Genomic DNA, 19,892 nt, shown 5'->3' on the forward strand with positions numbered 1-19,892 from the left:
AATCAGCACTACAACACTTCAACAACCTGGGGTTTATAGCAGAGTGGACAAACAATATATGAAAGCCTGGTTGGAGTTTGCAAAAAGGCCCGTCAGGGGCTTTCAGCCTATGAGAAACAAGATTCTGTGGTCTGTTGAATCTGAGACTGAACTGTTGAATTCTAAATGTCATGTGTGGAGAAAACCAGACACTACTCATCACCTGCGCAGTATCATTTCAGTGGAGAAGCATAGTGGTGGCAGTATTTTATTTTTCATTACCAGGGACTGGGAGATTAGACAAGGTTGAGGGAAAACTTAAAGAAGCAAAGTACAGACATATCCTTAATGAAAACCTGCTCCATATTGCATAGTGACCTCACAGTTGTCTAAAGGTTCACTTTCCAACAGGACAATGACCCTAGGCACAACGCAACAACAACACAGGAGTGGCTTAGGGACCACTCTGGGGAGTTTTTTAGTAGTCCAACCAAAGCCTGGACTTGAAACCAATTGAACATCTTTGGAGAGACCTAAAATATTGTAGCTGTCTACTGATTATCTACATCCAGAGTGACAGAGCTCAAATCCAAATCCAGGTTTGGGATGCTTGTTGCATCATATCTATCTATCATCTATCTATCTATCTATCTATCTATCTATCTATCTATCTATCTATCTATCTATCTATCTATCTATCTATCTATCTATCTATCTATCTATCTATCTATCTATCTATCTATCTATCTATCTATCTATCTATCTATCTATCTATCTATCTATCTATCTACACAAGAAGACTCTGTGCTGTATTCTCTGTCAAGGGTGATTCAAGGAAGCACTAAGTAAAGGATCTGAACACTTGTGTCATTAGCTAAGTTTCCATCCAGTTTTTTGCGACGTTTTGTTATCGACAAACAGAATATATGTAAAAAAAATGTGCAAAATTTGCGGTCTCCAGCCTGTTTCCATCCAACTGGCTTTTTATCGATAAAATGGTGTGCGTGATGATGTCATCCCCCCCCAAAACAAACTGTCGCATAAGTTTTGTTGTATCGCGAAAAAAATCTGCCCTTGAGCCGTTTCCATACATAATTTTGTGTATGTCGCAAATTATCTACCTTTTGTTTTCCACGTTACACCCCCTCCACTAAACAAAGAAACAAAGAAATGGAGAGATTATTCAGACAGTTTTTTGAAATATGCCAGCTTACTGTTATTTCAGTTTCACAAATAATTGGAATTGTACATAATATCCGAAGATGACAGCAGAATGAAGCAGTTGCTTGTCTGATAGCCCTAGAGCTCGAAGAAAGTACCCCAGTGCGACGAAATCCACGGGTATGGGAGAGACGACGGAATAAGACCTTCTGGGAGGAAGTGGTGTAGAGACACTTCACAGAAAATCTCTGGCTGCAACATTTTAGAATGACACGGCCGACGTTTGAGATGTTGTGTGAATTCATCAGTCCTGATGTTGCGCCCATCACAGGTTGCCACCGACCACCGGTTCCAACCCAAAAGCGGATTGCCATCGCTCTTTACAAGCTGGCAACCTGCGCCGAGTATAGATTAGTTGGAGAAACTTTCGGGGTTAGTAAAACTACCGTCCATCGATGTGTATATGCTGTGTGCCACGCTATTAAAGAAAAATTAATGCGGCGTTATGTCAGACTTCCGACTGTAGCGGAGGCCAATGAAATTGCATACCGCAATTCCTTGGTGCATCTTGTGCCACAGATTTACAGTGCGCTGGATGGCACGCATGTGCCTATTCTTCCCCCGACGGAAGGCTACCGCGATTACATTAATCGCAAAGGGTGGCCATCTATTGTTCTCCAGGCCCTTGTTCATGACAGGTGCATGATACGAGACATTTGCGTTGGCACTCCTGGAAGTGCCCATGATGCAGCTGTGTTTGCAGCATCGGATCTGTACAGGTGAGCCTACCTTTCAACATCCCTTCTCAGTGCGATAACAACTGAATTAGTACTGTAACCTGCTTCCCTTAAGGTTTTTAATTAAAACTGAAATTTGAATTAATACAAAATAACGACGTTTAATCAAAAAAAAAAACTCTCTTCATCAGACCATGCGAACCGCTCTGCCATTCTCGTTTTGATTGCACGTGATATGTGACACATTTATTTGCGTTAAAGCCCTTTTTTTTCCGACAAAAAGTGGTTCCAATGTAGTTTTTGCGACATCTGAAGTATCGATATGGAATTTATGCGCTAAAGTTAAACGGAAAAATATTATGTCGACATGTACAACATTTTATCGATAATTAGCATTTCCATCAGCTATATCGGAAAAAAAATTTGAAGCGCTAAATATTTTTTCACAAAAACTCCTTGGATGGAAACCTGGCTAATTGTGATAGTTCAATTGTTTTTTTTAACATAAAATGGAGAGCATCGCTTTGTCATTCTGGGGTATTGAGGGTTGCTTGATGATGACAAAAATTAAGTTAAATGATTTATGCCTAAGGCAGCAGCATAACCAAATATGTAAAAATGTCAATGTATCTGAATATGCATTGAATATTTCTGAAGACACTGTACATTATTGTATAAAAAAGCTGGAAAGTGAAAATTGCAATTCATTAATGTCATGGCCAATGCAATACAATCACTGCACTTTTTACTTATAAAATGCTCAACAAAGCCACAAACACACTTTTTTTGATGCTTATTGTTATTTTTTCAAGCTGTACGCTCCAAAGAGAAGAACTGTCTTTCATATGGTAACCAATCTGGAACACCACAGTGTGATTTCATTTTGAGCTCTGTCTTTGTGTTTTCCCAGCACTCTCTAGCCTGTTAGTTTACTTTTGGTCTGTTAGTAAAATGACTTATTATTAAAATTCATTTCAGGATTGTGCAACAGAAGTGTGACTTAAGTGCAATGCTCCTTGAAGCTCTTTCTGCTGTGTTCTGTGTTTACAGAAGATGTTGCCCAGAGGCAGAAACTATTGATTGTCACCTCATTCATTTTCTCATATTCTGACAAAACAATAAGATTGCATTCTGAGTGGAAATACAAAATCCTTTTATGTTGCTCTTATTAATTTATCTTTGGCAATGTTTTGAATGGCAAATGCAATATCCAGTGTACTGACTGTGCATGACAATGACTTTTAACATTTGCATGAGGGTCACAAGTAACAACAGCCAGAAAGACAGAAAATGCCAAACTAGGTACACTAGGTGAGCACAAGGAGATGTATTTACTGTGATATTCAGCTAGAGTTTGTAAACAGTTTTTTTTTTTTGTCATTAGTGTTTTGCTTCCATAGGAAAGGCATCAAGAAAGATGACACTGACTTCTTCTAGCTTCAGAGAGAGGCAGCTGAAAAAAAGAGAACAATTAAATTGTAGAATACAAGCAAAGATCAGCATAGTCAGGGCTGCCTTCCACCAGTCCTATTAAATCACTCCGGTGGGGAAAAAGAAAATAACCACAATAACAGGACTCAGACTGAGGAATTGTGAAAAGGTCTATTAATTAATCTGCAAAACATTTTGGCCCCTTCCAAAGAAATGTGCCCAGTTTTAAAAGGTTGGGAGCATGCACTGATAGTACATTGCCGTACCCACCACACAACAAGCCACCTGGTTTGGGACCCGAGTGCTACTGGTGACACCTCAGCACCACACTGCAGCAGTGTGAGGTTTTTTATGGCAGGTGAAGTGCCAATCATGTGTAGGAGATGGCCGGCAGCACAACCTGGCCGGGACACCCCTAAAGTGGAAGGGTGGGGGAAGGCAGCTGCTTTGGGACACTGCCTCCCCCGGGACGCTAGTTGGCAGCTGCCCTGCAGCATAGCAGTGCCCCGGATTCCTGCAGGGCACCATGGGATCTGGAGTTCGGCTTCACAGACCTTCTGGGTACTGTGGGTGCCACCAGGAGATGCAGCAGTGAGACTGGGGAGTCCCTACTGTTTACATAGCCCAGAAGTACTCCAAAGTCACAGGAACGGAAGCACAGAAGTACTTCCGGGCTGAATAAATTACAAGTTCTCCATCTGGAGGAGACAGAATTGTGATTGTGATTGTTTATCTACTTGTGTTCATTGTGGCTGTGGTGCCTTGGGCATTATTATTAAGAAGAAAATAATTAAAAGACTTCAAGGTGCTTTTACTTTGTGTCCTGATTCTGTTGGGTTTAAAGAAGCAGCAGCGATCCCTGGCGTTCACACCTGCCACCAACCCCTAAGAATACCCTGTATGCTGGAGGACCTGCTAAAGGGTTGGATGCAGATTAACATCATATCCAGTGTTCCAGGTTAAGCCGACGGAGTAGAGTCACTTCTGGCATATATGGTATTCAAACTGGAAACCTTCTAATTGCTGGTGCAGATCCCTAGCCTCAGAGCCACCATTCCACCCAGCTCAGTCTTACCAGGGCTCAAATACACATTTTAACTTAACCTCAGGCAGAAGCAGTTTAAAGGAAAATATGGCAAACCAAAGGACTAGATGCCAGCATTACTCCTATACAGAGCAGCACAGTTGAAAGTGCTGTCTCACAGCTCCTAGAATCTGGGTTGTGCACATTCTCTTCATGTCTCTGTGGTATTCCTCTGCGTACTTTGGGTTACCCGTTAGCTAGAAACTGGCTCGATGAAAGCGTGAGTTGGCATATGTTTGAATGTGCCTTGTCATGGCCTGTTGGCCAGATCTAGACAGCCATCAGCTCTGAGTTTGTTACTAGAAACAGTTCTGACACCCCCATTGCCTTTCATTTGGAATTTGTTGCTTCAGAAAAACAGGAAAGTAATTTAAAAATGAACAATCTAAATCTATTTAAAAAATAGTGCTAGATGCAACTACTGTGATAACCATGTCTGTCTTTCTGTCTGTTTGCATGAAATAGCTTGGCAATTTGTGGACTGATTTTGTTGAAATTTGGCACACTTATTCTTCAAAGAAATGTGTCCTATTCTTACTGAGATGTCTTAAACAATTATGCAGTACAAAGTTTTGAAATTTTAAAATCTCCCATTGAAAAGCATTGGTGTATCTGTTGTCAAGCAAGTGCGCATGAGAGGCAGCTGAAGGGCTCAAGAAAGGACAATTCGATGCCAGACCGGGGATGGCAGAGCACACTAATCTCTCCTCTTGAAAGCCTCCATAGGCTGCTCATCATGGATTACCCAACAGGTGAGTCCCTTATACGAATTTCTAATAATGTTAACAATCTTAACTGAAATTCTGTAATGTCTGAGGAGTTTCCAAAGAGTTTCTCTTTGTAAACACAGATTGCTAAACAATAATACATAATGATGCAATTTGGGGCCTCATGCATAACGTCGTGAGTAGAATTCACACTAAAACATGGTATACGGACAAAAGCGTATGCACAAAAAAAATCCAGATGCATAAATCTGTGCGAACTCCAACTTCCACGTTCTTCCACTACTTAAATCCCGGTCAGCATGAAAAGTTACATACCTGCACGCACCTGCTGCCCCACCCCAACTCCTCCCAGAATTACGCCTCTTTGCATATGCAAATCAATATAAATAACCCTTAAGCTCAGCGTTCTGTGAAAAGGCAATGGCAAAAGCATGGGGGAAAAGAAGAATTTCAGCGAATACCAGGTAGAGGCAAGGTTGGTTTAAGCAGTGATATAATCAACAAAAGAAAGCTGATCGAGTGACAAAATGGCGGAGAAACTCGAAAGTTAATGTTCAGAAAGTCGCAAAGTGTCCGAAATAAATAAGAAGTGGTCAGATATCAAAGTCGCCATGAAAAGGCGAGTCGTAGACCACCGTCTGAGTGTCACATGGAAGTATATTAGGGTATAGAGAACAGAAAAACAAAATAGGGACACAGTCGAAAAAAAAATGTCAACTTTAATCTTGAAATTTCCACATTAATTGCAGTTTATTTTGTCATTAAAGTAGAACATTATAAACTTCATCTTAAAATCGTTTAATTTACTAGTTTCTCAGATCCCATCGTAACTAAAGTAGTACATTGTAAATGCTTCTTTCTATGTGTTCTTTTATGTGCTCTATGTGTGTGAATCACTACATGCTTCTTAAACGGGCTTTCTCTTCTGCCGACAGGACACAGAATACATTACATTCATGATATTACAGCTCTCTGAACAATTTAAGTATTAAGATGTATACTTGATATCATTTTCATGATGATAGGAATTAAAGCATGTATTAAACATGGGAACACGATGGCGCAGTGATAGTGACGATCTGGCACCATGTCCAGAGATTGTTCCTGCCTCCTGCAAGATGCTTGTTGCGCCATGCATGACCTTCAATGAAACAATTTACTGCAGCAGTACTGTCTCTCTCAAACGTACTAACCTCCTATTCCTGTCCTTTCTTTCTTTCTTTCTTTCTTTCTCCAAGTAAGTAAGTAATCTCCACACAATCAGCTTTGTAATAGATGCCAACCATCTGTAAGCTTAGAACGCCGATTCTTCAAAACTTTTATGAAACATTGAAATATCTTCGTAGTACATGTTTAATTATCCTATCCATCTATCCATCCAGGTCACGGCAATCCCAGAAAGCATACAACGCGAAACAGGAACAATCCCTGCATGGGGCGCCAGCTCGTTGCTAGCGCTGTGCCACCGTGCCCTCACATATTTAATTATTAACAATATACATTATTTTAATGAAGTTTAAAACTCATCTGTGTAATGTAATAAACATGCTTTACTGCATTTCATCTTAAAAGTGATATCAAGAGCTCCAAGAAGATAGCGCTTGGAAATCTAAATCGACTTAGAAGCCAGTCGTCATCATATGTAAATACGCGCTTTATAAAGTGACTCAAGTTGTTCAATATTATAACTGTAGTGCAAGTTTACAGTGAGGTGATTGTACTTATAAGTACAAACAGTTCTACCAGGAGCAATTCATGGGCTGATTGAGTGTGTTTAGAGCACTTGGAATGAAACTGTTTCTGAACAGCAAGGTCCCTACAGGAAAGGCTCTGAAGTGTTTGCTGTATGGGAACAGTTCAAATACATTGCACGCATGGCTGAGACAGAGTGTGCAAGATGCTGTATACCGATAATCCGATCAGCTGCTGTTCAACTGTGATTCCACACTCAGATACAGTGGGTTAAATACTCAGTGGTGCACTGGGAATAACAACACTAAAGCAGTGATGGTATTTAGAATAGTTTTGCCATTTTTTTTCACCATTATATGGTTACAGGTTGATTACAATGAGATGAATAAAAGTAATAAACGATATGCTGTTAATTTCAGTGTATTTGATAAAGCCACGTTAAGGATGTGAATCTAAAAAGTAAAGGGAAACCACACAGAAACAGTAGCACTGCTTTGACGCTGGGTGCCGCCAGTTTGCAAAACCGAGCGGAGAACTTGCGTATGCAAGGGACTGAGCTAGCGTGAAAATGTGCGTGGCTTTACGCCAAGTTTAGCTTTTATACATCGCGATGTGAGCGTGGAAACATCTGTATGCAACATTTTTGTGCATATGCACCGTTTACACATGAGGCCCCTGGTCTATAGAAGATCTTTCCTTATGGAAGCCTGCTTGTTAATCACGCAGTTTGGCATCAGCTTGATCTTTCATTCTATTTAAGACGATTCTACTGAAGACTTTTCCTGGTACTGATAGTAATGAGATGCCTCTGTGGTCACCACTGTAAGAGACATAAAATCGTTTGGTTTTTTCCAAGTTTCTGTTAGGCATAACATATCAAGTTTGGAATCTGTAATGACTTCTGATAGCAGAAATGCTTTGCCATTAAGAGATCCAATCTAATATTAGCTCACAGAATCATAGCCTGAGATTATTTTTAGCATATTGAAAATTTGGCACACTGGCACACTTTTTTCTAAAGCTATGAATAGGATGGCATTTTCCTGACCAAATGCTCACCGCATAACATGTCTGTTGCGTGTTGGTTGATGCGGGGAACATTTAAAACTTGCTGCTGACCTGGGGCCTCACGTGTAAACGGTGCATATGCACATATGCATTGCAATGTATAAAAACTAAACTTGGCATAAAGCCATGCACATTCCCATGGCAATTAGAAAAGAACACATATTTAGAGATCATACTGATTTCTTGGTACATGATGGTGATTGACTTCTAAGTCGGTTTAGATTTCCAAGAGCTATCCTCTTGGAGCTGTATGTTGAACTGGTGCCGGCTTTACAAAGGCAGACTTTAAAGAATTGTGCTCTACCTGCTCCTTTGCAAGTCCTGTCCACTCTTGGGTTTTTAGCCACAGGAGCTTTTCAGTGCAACCTGGCTGATCGATCAGGTTTTTCTCAGTCATCACTGAGTCGTGCCATGCCAGCTGTATAAGATGGTATTATCCGCTTGTCAAGCAGATATATAAGATTTCCATACACTGTGGTTGAACAGGCAAACATCAAAGCACAATTTGCAGCAACATCTGGTTTTCCCAATTGGAACGGTCGACTGCACACACATTGCTATAAAGGTGCCTTCACAGAATTAATTTGTGTATGTAAATATATAGTAAGAAAGGCGCTATATTGCACCTGACCCGACACAGATTCACACGAAGGCACGTATAAAAATAAATAAACTTTTATTTTTCTTCAGCTGGAGGGCACGTCTTCCCCGTAATCCCTCCAGCCACAACACAGTCCCAAGCACAGTACTTAAGCAAATCACCACCACAAAACACTCTTGTCTTCCACCACCACTCCTCACCAAGCTTTGTCCTCCTTCCACCTTTATTGGGTACCCGGAAGTGCTCCTGGTGCTTGATTGCTGACATCCGGCTGCACTTCCGGGAGTGGCGAGACCAATACCCACGTGCGCATGGGAGACAGCTAAAGGGCTTGAGGGAAGGCAGTTCTGAGGCATGCCGGGATGTGGCAGAGTGCACTGACTCTTTTTTTCCCTTACCTGTAGACCAGGGGGGTATTTTTCGTACGTGGATTAGTCGTTTAGCCGGATGTAATTGTTGACAATTTGGCCTGATCCTGGATCTGTCGATTTTTCGAAACTCTTGCTGGATGTTTTGTCATAGCAGCACATCCTAATCCTCAAACCTGCTTGGAGCAGGTTTGTTCTATGTAAACAAGAATTAGCTCGCAAACTTAATCAGTGTCCGTGGGTGGAATTCATTCAGTCATGGCTTCACCGTTCATGAATGAGCGACCAATTGATATCGGTGCGCAAATTATAAGAAGAGAATTTCATATAGAGAGGGGTTTGCGCGGTCGGCAAGATCCTTTATTGCTCCCAGAGGAAATTCTTTTTGAAAGATGCCACTTTAGCCAGGGGGGAATATTGTACCTCAAAAATTTATTAGCACCTTATATTCGAAGTCAAACTATGCGAAGTCGGGCTCTCACAACCACACAGACAGTATGCATTGCTTTGAGGTTTTTTACAAGCGGCACTTTTTTTATATACTGTAGGCGATGCGGAAAATCTATCTAAAAGTGCAGTTTGTCAGGCAATTCGTAAAGTCTGTTTGGCTCTGAAATATTTCCTTCGGGTTTTCATGGTGTTTCCTGGACACCTGCGTGTGCAGACAATAAAAGAGGTGTTTCATGCCATTGCAGGTAGGTAATACACAGGCAAAAACACCCACAGTTCCATGAAGAATCTCACAGTCAGCCTAACATTCTCATTACCCAGGGTTTCCAAATGTGATTGGGGCACATGGGACTGATCAGAGTGGACTTTGATAAAACATTATTTGGAAAATGTACCTCTCCTCCTGATGAATAATCAGACACGGTGTCTTCATCAAATATTTGACCTTCGTCAATATCTCGTTGGTCAGACACAAGTTCTAGGGATATGACATTCCCTGCAACTGACCCAACAAAAAAGAGGGCTATATGAAACATACCTATGGCACAAAATCCATCCATCCATCCTCTTCCGCTTATCCTAGGTCGGGTCGCGGGGGCAGCAGCGTGAGCAGAGATGCCCAGACTTCCCTCTCCCCGGCCACTTCTTCTAGCTCTTCCGGGAGAATCCCAAGGTGTTCCCAGGCCAGCCGAGAGACATAGTCCCTCCAGCGTGTCCTGGGTCTTCCCTGGGGCCTCCTCCCGGTTAGACGTGCCCGGAACACCTCACCAGGGAGGCGTCCAGGAGGCATCCTGATCAGATGCCCAAGCCACCTCATCTGACTCCTCTCGATGTGGAGGAGCAGCGGCTCTACTCTGAGCCCCTCCCGGATGACTGAGCTTCTCACCCTATCTTTAAGGGAAAGCCCCGACACCCTGCGGAGGAAACTCATTTCAGCCACTTGTATTCGCGATCTCGTTCTTTCGGTCACTACCCATAGCTCATGACCATAGGTGAGGGTAGGAACATAGATCGACTGGTAAATTGAGAGCTTCGCCTTACGGCTTAGCTCCTTTTTCACCACGACAGACCGATGCAGAGCCTGCATTACTGCGGATGCCGCACTGATCCGCCTGTCGATCTCACGCTCCATTCTTCCCTCACTCGTGAACAAGACCCCGAGATACTTAAACTCCTCCACTTGGGGCAGGATCTCGCTACCAACCCTGAGAGGGCACTCCACCTTTTTCCGGCTGAGGACCATGGTCTCGGATTTGGAGGTGCTGATTCCATCCCAGCCGCTTCACACTTGGCTGCGAACCGATCTAGAGAGAGCTGAAGATCATGGCCTGATGAAGCAAACAAGACAACATCATCTGCAAAAAGCAGTGACCCAATCCTGAGTCCACCAAACCGGACCCCCTCAACGCCCTGGCTGCGCCTAGAAATTCTGTCCATAAAAGTTATGAACAGAATCGGTGACAAAGGGCAGCCCTGGCGGAGTCCAACTCTCACTGGAAATGTGTTCGACTTACTGCTGGCAATGCGGACCAAGCTCTGGCACCGATCGTACAGGGACCAAACAGCCCTTATCAGGTGGTCCGGTACCCCATACTCTCGGAGTACCCCCCACAGGATTCCCCGAGGGACATGGTCGAATGCCTTTTCCAAGTCCACAAAACACATGTAGACTGGTTGGGCAAACTCCCATGCACCCTCCAGGACTCTGCTAAGGGTGTAGAGCTGGTCCACTGTTCCCCGACCAGGACGAAAACCACACTGTTCCTCCTGAATCCGAGGTTCGACTATCCAACGGACCCTCCTCTCCAGAACCCCCGAATAGATTTTTCCAGGGAGGCTGAGGAGTGTGATCCCTCTGTAGTTGGAACACACCCTCCGGTCCCCTTTCTTAAAGAGGGGGACCACCACCCCGGTCTGCCAATCCAGAGGCACTGTCCCTGATGTCCATGCGATGTTGCAGAGGCGTGTCAACCAAGACAGTCCTACAACATCCAGAGCCTTGAGGAACTCCGGGCGTATCTCATCCACCCCTGGGGCCCTGCCACCAAGGAGTTTTTTGACCACCTCGGTGACCACAGTCCCAGAGATGGGGGAGCCCACCTCTGAGTCCCCAGGCTCTGCTTCCACATTGGAAGGCATGTTAGTGGGATTGAGGAAGTCTTCGAAGTACTCCCCCCACCGACCCACAACGTCCCGAGTCGAGGTCAGCAGCGCACCATCACCACCATATACAGTGTTGACACTGCACTGCTTCCCCCTCCTGAGACGCCGGACGGTGGACCAGAATCTCCTCGAAGCCGTCCGAAAGTCGTTCTCCATGGCCTCCCCAAACTCCTCCCACGCCCGAGTTTTTGCCTCAGCAACCACCAAAGCCACATTCCGCATGGCCTGCCGGTACCTATCAGCTGCCTCCAGAGTCCCACAGGACAAAAGGGTCCTGTAGGACTCCTTCTTCAGCTTGACGGCATCCCTCACTGCCGGTGTCCACCAACAGGTTCGGGGATTGCCGCCACGACAGGCACCGACCACCTTACGGCCACAGCTCCAGTCAGCTGCCTCAACAATAGAGACAATGAACATGGCCCATTCGGACTCAATGTCCCCCACCTCCCTCGGGATGTGGTCAAAGTTCTGCCGGAGGTGGGAGTTGAAGCTACTTCTGACAGGGGGGCTGTGCCAGACGTTCCCAGCAGACCCTCACAACACGTTTGGGCCTACCAGGCCTGACCGGCATCTTCCCCCACCATCGAAGCCAACTCACCACCAGGTGGTGATCAGTTGACAGCTCCGCCCCTCTCTTCACCCGAGTGTCCAAGACATGTGGCCGCAAGTCCGATGACACGACCACAAAGTCGATCATCAAACTGAGGCCTAAGGTGTCCTGGTGCCAAGTGCACATATGAACACCCCTATGCTTGAACATGGTGTTCGTTATGGACAATCCGTGACGAGCACAGAAGTCCAATAATAAAACATCGCTCGGGTTCAGATCGAGGGAGCCATTCCTCCCAATCATGTCCTTCCAGGTCTCACTGTCATTGCCCAAGTGAGCATTCAAGTCTCCCAGCAGAACGAGGGAGTCCCCAGAAGGTATGCCCTCTAGCACCCCCTCCAGGGACTCCAAAAAGGGTGGGTACTCCGAACTGCTGTTCGGTGCATACGCACAAACAACAGTTAGGACCCGTTCCCCCCACCCAAAGGCGGAGGGAGGCTACCCTCTCGTCTACCGGGGTAAACCCCAATGAACAGGCTCCAAGTCGGGGGGCAATAAGTATACCCACACCCGCTCGGCACCTCTCACCGGGGGCAACTCCAGAGTGGTAGAGAGTCCAGCCCCTCTCAAGGAGATTGGTTCCAGAGTCCAAGCTGTGCGTCGAGGTGAGTCCGACTATATCTAGCCGGAACCTCTCAACCTCGCGCACTAGCTCAGGCTCCTTCTCCTTCAGAGAGGTGACATTCCACATCCCAAGAGCCAGCTTCTGTAGCCGAGGATCAGACCGCCAAGGTCCCCGCCTTCGGCCACCACCCAACTCACACTGCACCCGATCTCCTTGGCCCCTCCCATAGGTGGTGAGCCCATGGGAAGGGGGACCCACGTTGCCTCTTCAGGCTGTGCCCGGCCGAGCCCCATGGGTGCAGGCCCGGCCACCAGGCGCTCGCCATCGAGCCCCACCTCCAGGCCTGGCTCCAGAGGGGGGCCCCGGTGACCCGCGTCCGGGCAAGGGAAAACGCCGTCCAAAGTTTTCTTTCATCATAGGAGGTTTGAACCGCTCTTTGTCTCATCCCTCACCTAGGACCAGTTTGCCTTGGGTGACCCTACCAGGGGCATAAAGCCCCGGACAACAGAGCTCCTAGGATCATTGGGACACGCAAACCCGTCCACCACGATAAGGTGGCGGTTAAAGGAGGGGGATGGTTAAAGGAGGGGTGGCGGTTAAAGGAGCGGTGGAGGTTAAAGGAGGGGCAATATGACATTCCCTGCAACTGACCCAACAAAAAAGAGGGCTATGTGGAACATACCTATGGCACACATGGAGGACAAATATATTCAATGACCATCCTTTACCTGAAATGAAGTGACCACAGCATACTGCCACTGGTTCTGAGGAGGAGCTTCCCCTTGGAATGCCCTCAGAAACAGGGCGATGGGCATTTTGCTGGAGAGCCAACTCTTCTGCAGGGGTTAGGTCTGGAACGCGTGGACCTTCACCTGTTTTTTACTTGTCTGCCTTCTTATTAGCTTTAAAATTAATGTTTTTTATATTATATATGATTATTTATGTTAGCAATTCTTTAAATAGTTATATACTAATACTTACTAGTTTGAAGTATATTCTTGTACTTCACTTTAACCTGTTCCCATGTTCTCCTTGTGCTCACGTTTGATCTGGAATTATGACATATTAAATAATAATTAATCTGACACATAGGAAATGAAACGCTGCATTCAGTAAGTACAATGCACACTACTTAGCATTTCATTTGTCGGCCACTTTTTGCCAGCCGTCTTTTCTTGTTTGGGCTGCTTTTGCAGTGTTACCCCTTGTGCATATTAAATCTTGAAATTCTTCATGTCCTTCGAATAAAAGGTCTTGCTCCGCTTGTGTTAAAAAAAAATGCGCCCGTTCTTTCGTCATTTTGTTACAGCCTATCAAAGACTTGCTGATCATGTTTTCTAGACTCAATATATATGGGCTTTTCATTCAGTGCGGGCGCGCGCATTCATCTCAGATGATTAAATCCAGCTAAACTAATCTACTACATGGCTGCGTTTGAAAAACCGACCTATCCCGGATGACTGTCACCGGCATTAACTCATCCAAGATGAGGCATCTGATCTCGGATGATTTAAGCGATGTACGAAAAATACCCCCCAGTTCTGGGAGATTTCACCTGGCTCTCTTGACGTCACTTCCGGGACCGAGCCAATGGAAGAAGACCTTACTGGCTCCGGCCCCAGTGATGTCACCTCCAGGCTCGAACCAATGACTGAAGAACATGAGCCAGATCCCTATGACCTCACTTCCTGTCTTCCCCTTTAAAAGTCTACACCTTTTTCCTATTTGTCAGTCTTGTTTTGGACTCCATTGTATGCATGTCAGTGCTCAGTATTGATAAAAATTACTTTGCAGCCAGGATACCAGATTATACGGGTGGCTGCCCCAAACCTTTATCTGTGTATGTCTCATATTTGTGACATTGGCGTAGCCGGCAGGATGAAGAAGTCCTGGAAGAGAAGGGGACAGGACCTGCAACACATCCAGGTGGGAGCATACCGGGGCCGAGTTTCCAGGTGGGGAGGGTGTCCCGTGTTTCGGAGTGACCCGGTACAGGCTCAGCATCCGGCATGCTCCACTAGGCAACCTAGGCAGGCCGGGGAGTGTGCGGGAGGGGCTCACAGAATTGGGCTGCTGCGGAAGGGGGAGGCAAAGAGGGCTGTTTATGCTCTCTCAGAGGAGAGTGCCCACCTCCCTGTGAAGCCAGATCCCCGATTTCCACCTAGGGGTGCCCCAGACTGGCAGGTGAGTAGCCTGAGAAACTCGAGGTTCAACCCAGAGCGGCCGACCCCTCAACAAGCCTGGTTCCTATGGGCAAAAGTAGGGCAGTGGCTACGGCCACAGGAACTCAAGCCCTTCCAAATAATAGAGCAGGTGGCTTGCTATCTGCTTCTGGACATACTACCCCGGGGCTTCATATATCCATCCATTTTCCAACCCGCTGAATCCGAACACAGGGTCACGGGGGTCTGCTGGAGCCAATCCCAGCCAACACAGGGCACAAGGCAGGGAACCAATCCCGGGCAGGGTGCCAACCCACCGCAGGACACACATAAACACACCCACACACCAAGCACACACTAGGTCCAATTTAGAATCACCAATCCACCTAACCTGCATGTCTTTGGACTGTGGGAGGAAACTGGAGCGCCCGGAGGAAACCCACGCAGACACGGGGAGAACATGCAAACTGCACGCAGGGTGGACCCAGGAAGCGAACCCGGGTCTCCTAACTGCGAGACAGCAGCGCTACCACTGCGCCACCGTGCCGCCTGGCTTCATATATATATATATATATATATATATATATATATATATATATATATATATATATATATATATATATATATATATATATATATATATATATATATATATATATATATATATATATATATATATATATATATATATATATATATATATATATATATATATATATATATATATATATATATATATATATATATATATATATATATATATATATATATATATATATATATATATATATATATAATTTAGAACTTTTCCCATGAAGTTTTCAATAGATTTAATGAGTCTGCTGGCATAACAACTCATAAACGAATTGCTCACCTTAAAAGATTTTTATTTTCAAAAACACTGCTGGTTAATACTGTTGCCTCACCCCTTCAGTGTCCACATGGAATCTACACATTTTCCTCATGTCCATGTGTTCCCAATCTTTTTCATATGACTGTATGTTGATGGTGGGAGACCTGACTTATTCACGTGAACTGTCGTTCCCTCTGCTATTTTTAAGACTCCAGGTATTTTAGCAACATTAAACCATTTTAAAATGACTTCAGTTTTGAAAGAACGCTGCGACTCAGTGGTGATCACTGGTCAAATGAAGTTTCCTGTTTGTTTGATGAGGACAAGCTATACCTTGGACCTTGCAAACTTTTCTTCTCCTGCTTTTCCTTTCTGTCATCTGGCCTGTAACCGTGGAGCCTCTGGACTGACAGATTGTCATTGATTTTGCTAGTTCTACTGCAGTGCTGACCTGCTTAGCCACCTTTGTGAAATATATTGCTGCAGTCAGATTTTAGTAAAATTATAAGCACAGCACAAAATAACTGTTATGCCAGCAAAACATGCATCAGGTGAGGGGAGTAGCAAAATATAGTCACTGAACTGTGTCCCAGGGTTCCCCCTGAAGCAAATGGAACCTGTGAAAAGAGCAGACCACAACCAGCACACACAGCATTTATTTTTCTTTACTTATTCTCTTTATGTTTAATTCAGTCATAGAGGAGAAAGGGAAACAGAATGAGTACACAAATGCACTACAGTGAAAAAAATGATCTGAACAGACCTTATCGGACAAGACAGCTTTCCTGCTTGTCCTTCAGTCTAAAAAAATCATTTTCTCCCTTGTTTCCATTCTCTAGCTGCCATTCTTCTGTTTGAAGGCAGTCTTTTACAGCTCCCTCCTGGTCTCCCATGACCTGACCCGATAGAGAGGCCACAGTATAAGTGTGCAGGCCACTATGTTACTACCATCTCGTTGCCTCAGATGATACTGAAGCCATAGATTTTCTAAGCAGCATCAAAAGAACAGAGCTGCCTTTGATTATCTGCAGCTAATTAGACAGATACCTAGGCTCTGCTTTTAAGGGTGTCCTGCCATGGCACCACACTTCAGTATATGAAAAAAAACCTCTACCAGTTAAAACCAATCTTTTTGACTCTGAGACAGATTCTAGGAAGGTGGCTGTCTGACATTTACAAGTTAAAAAGAAGCACTAAAAGTGCTGCAATCCACTGGATCTCATTTTCATTTTTTGCTAACTTGATAACCTCTATATGCTATAGAAGGTGCTCTTGAGCTATTTCCAAACTAAATAATGAAAATTATGCCACAGTGGACAAAAAGAAAAATGTGATTTAACACAAATAATAAAAAGGTTTTTACACAAATATTAGAAAGTTTTTCTCGCACAAACATTAGGATGTTTTTTCTTCATGCAGAGAACCATAGAAACATGGAATACATGGACACATATTCAGGATGACCTTTGTCAATCAGGACTCCCTGGTATGAACCACTATAAATTTCAAGCATCTGCAATGTTATTTGTGATCTGAGGTGTCCCTACAATCCTGAATTCCAGCTCACTATTAAAGGCTCAGGCAATCACTAGGCTGCTTATTTATTGTGTAGTAAGTGGTAGTAGTGAGCTACATATGCACATAATGTAATGAATTCTCCTTCTGCAACCTTTTGGATCTGGGCCTTTGTATTAGATTGTCCATCATCCCCCACTGTACTTTCACAAAATCAAGACCATAGGAGTACTCTTCTCTACTCTGTCTCTTCTGTATCCTGCTTGTCATTTACAAAGGGTAATCCAAGGCTGATAACCACACAATCAACTGATTTCCAGGTCCTTGATGAATATGCCGATTGCCTCTACTACTTTAAGATGCCCCTCCTACTGACCTTTTCAGGGCATTTTATATAATTATTTGGCATAGCAGCCCTTGATTGTTGGCCACAGGAATCCTCTTTACCAGTGTAAAATTCTACCAGAGCATTCTAAATGATGTAAAACTGCTTGCAGCACAGATCCCAGGCAAGTCCTCCTCCACACAAAGGCAGAGGCCCGGTCATTCCGTCAGCATCATTTGATTTAGCACAACAGACTTAACAGACCATGTCATTTCAGTGTTCTGGTGACTTTAAGCGGTAAACGGGCATGCAGACATATGAAAGAAAGATCTGAGGATGACAACAGCAGGCCTCATGATGCAATACTTCCATAACATAGTATATCCTCGAAACAACGAACAAAGTAATAAATAAAGACAAAGTAATATCTTTATTTTTAGAAAATAAAAATGTATAAATTCTAATCTACTTCTGTTTAAATAGACCAAAATATTTTTATTGACTTTTGCATCTGTGAAATTGAATTTAAAATTAAAATTATGACCTCTAAACCAAGGGGTAAATATTCTGGGAAAATCCAGTCAGTAGAGGAGTGAAGAAGAGAGTAAATGAATCACAGCTAAGGCACAACAGCAAAGACTAAAAAAAAACCCTAAATGCAAATAGTTAACAGAAAAATAAAGCAGCACACCAGGACTTAAACAATTCAGCAGCAGTAGTCCAAGTTTCAATTGAATTGCTGGAGGCACCATTAATCTGTGCTGTGGACAATTCAAGACTTATTAAATTGTAGAAGGACGACTGGCAATTGTCCATAGTAACACACTCAGGTGCCTTCTAGCGGGAGCCAAGAATTAATTTTGCTGCCAAGACAGAATAATTTACGTTCAGGAGGTTTGCACAGAAACATTAAGAGGTTTAAAAGTTAGAAAGATTTGAGGCAACAAAAGAATATTAAAAGAGTGAAAAGAAGATACTAGGTGACATATGTGGGTCCAAAAAGAAAAGACAGGAGGGTAGTGCATAACATGTGGAGAAAAGTGCCAAGAAAACCAAGGGGACATACTCTAATTGCCAAAGAGAATGAGTGGTGAGACTCACCAGATGATACTTATGGGGAGTAGGATAAAGTCTATGCAATGAGCTGTGTGTTGTGATAGCTGGGATTTCTAGAGTAATACTTAACACTGAATAAAATAGTGTCCCACAAGTGAAGTGAGACAGAAAAGAAAGTTGCTGGATCAAAGAATAATCAAGGGCAGATGTTTGTAAGATGCTTAACAAAAAGCAGAAGGTAGCAGAATGTCTTGTATGCATTTTCTAGTGTATCTCACACTATTGAATTAAAACATGAATGCTGTCAAAACAAAACAATGCAATTCCAAATACACAGATATGACTTATTCATTTGTCATTTTGTTACATGTCACTGTTTCACTTCACATGTCCAGTTACATGTATGATGTGTTTTTTAGTTAGTGAGATGACTGGCACTGCATGGATTCAGCAAGAGAGGCAGGCGTATGGTGGAGTGTAGCCACCTAGATTCACTCTTATGGAGTCATTTAAATGTTCATCTGTCAGTCTTGTTCTGAACTTCTGTCAGAAAAGGCAGACTCACAGGGGTATGTAGACCCAAACAAAGCAGGCATTTTCAGAGCTGCTTGGTGAAGATTCTTATAGTTATCTGGCTCTACTAAGCTCCACAAATGCTGAGAATGCTGTTGAGACTTTAACTTCACATTATTTTGAAGGTTTACTAATATATAATATATAAAATCCAATGTCTTTCTGTCTGTATGTCTGTCAGCTTTTCACAAGAGAACTACTTAACGGATTTAGATTGGGTTTTTTTCTATAATTTGCTTGAACATTCCAGTTGATATTGTGACTTCTCTCATTTTGCTATGTATCATAGTTCGCTTGCAGTACCGATTTATTTGCACAAATCCAAGAAAAAGGCAGCGGGCCAAGGGGTTGGGCCTTCCTCACTCACTCGCCAGCTTCGGGATGTATTTCTTAACTCTGTTTAGCTAGTCTGTGGTGGGCTGGCACCCTGCCCGGGATTGGTTCCTGCCTTGTGCCCTGTGTTGGCTGGGATTGGCTCCAGCAGACCCCCGTGACCCTGTGTTCGGATTCAGCGGGTTGGAAAATGGATGGATGGATGTTTAGCTAGCGAACAAGAGAACAATTGAATTCAACTTTGTTTGATAAAGTGTTTCTTAGGTCTTGATGAGTTTGAGTCTGGATACTCTCTTAATTGTATGCCGTATTGAAAAGAGATTACAATTCAGATTGTGGATTGTGATTTTGTGTTAAAAGGATCGTGATATGATTTTTTGGAGAGATCGCCCACCCCTAATTTGACTAATCAAGTATTCAAATTTATGTAAGATTCAT

The sequence above is a fragment of the Erpetoichthys calabaricus genome, chromosome 10 (assembly GCF_900747795.2).
Source record: "Erpetoichthys calabaricus chromosome 10, fErpCal1.3, whole genome shotgun sequence".
Lineage (NCBI taxonomy): Eukaryota > Metazoa > Chordata > Cladistia > Polypteriformes > Polypteridae > Erpetoichthys > Erpetoichthys calabaricus.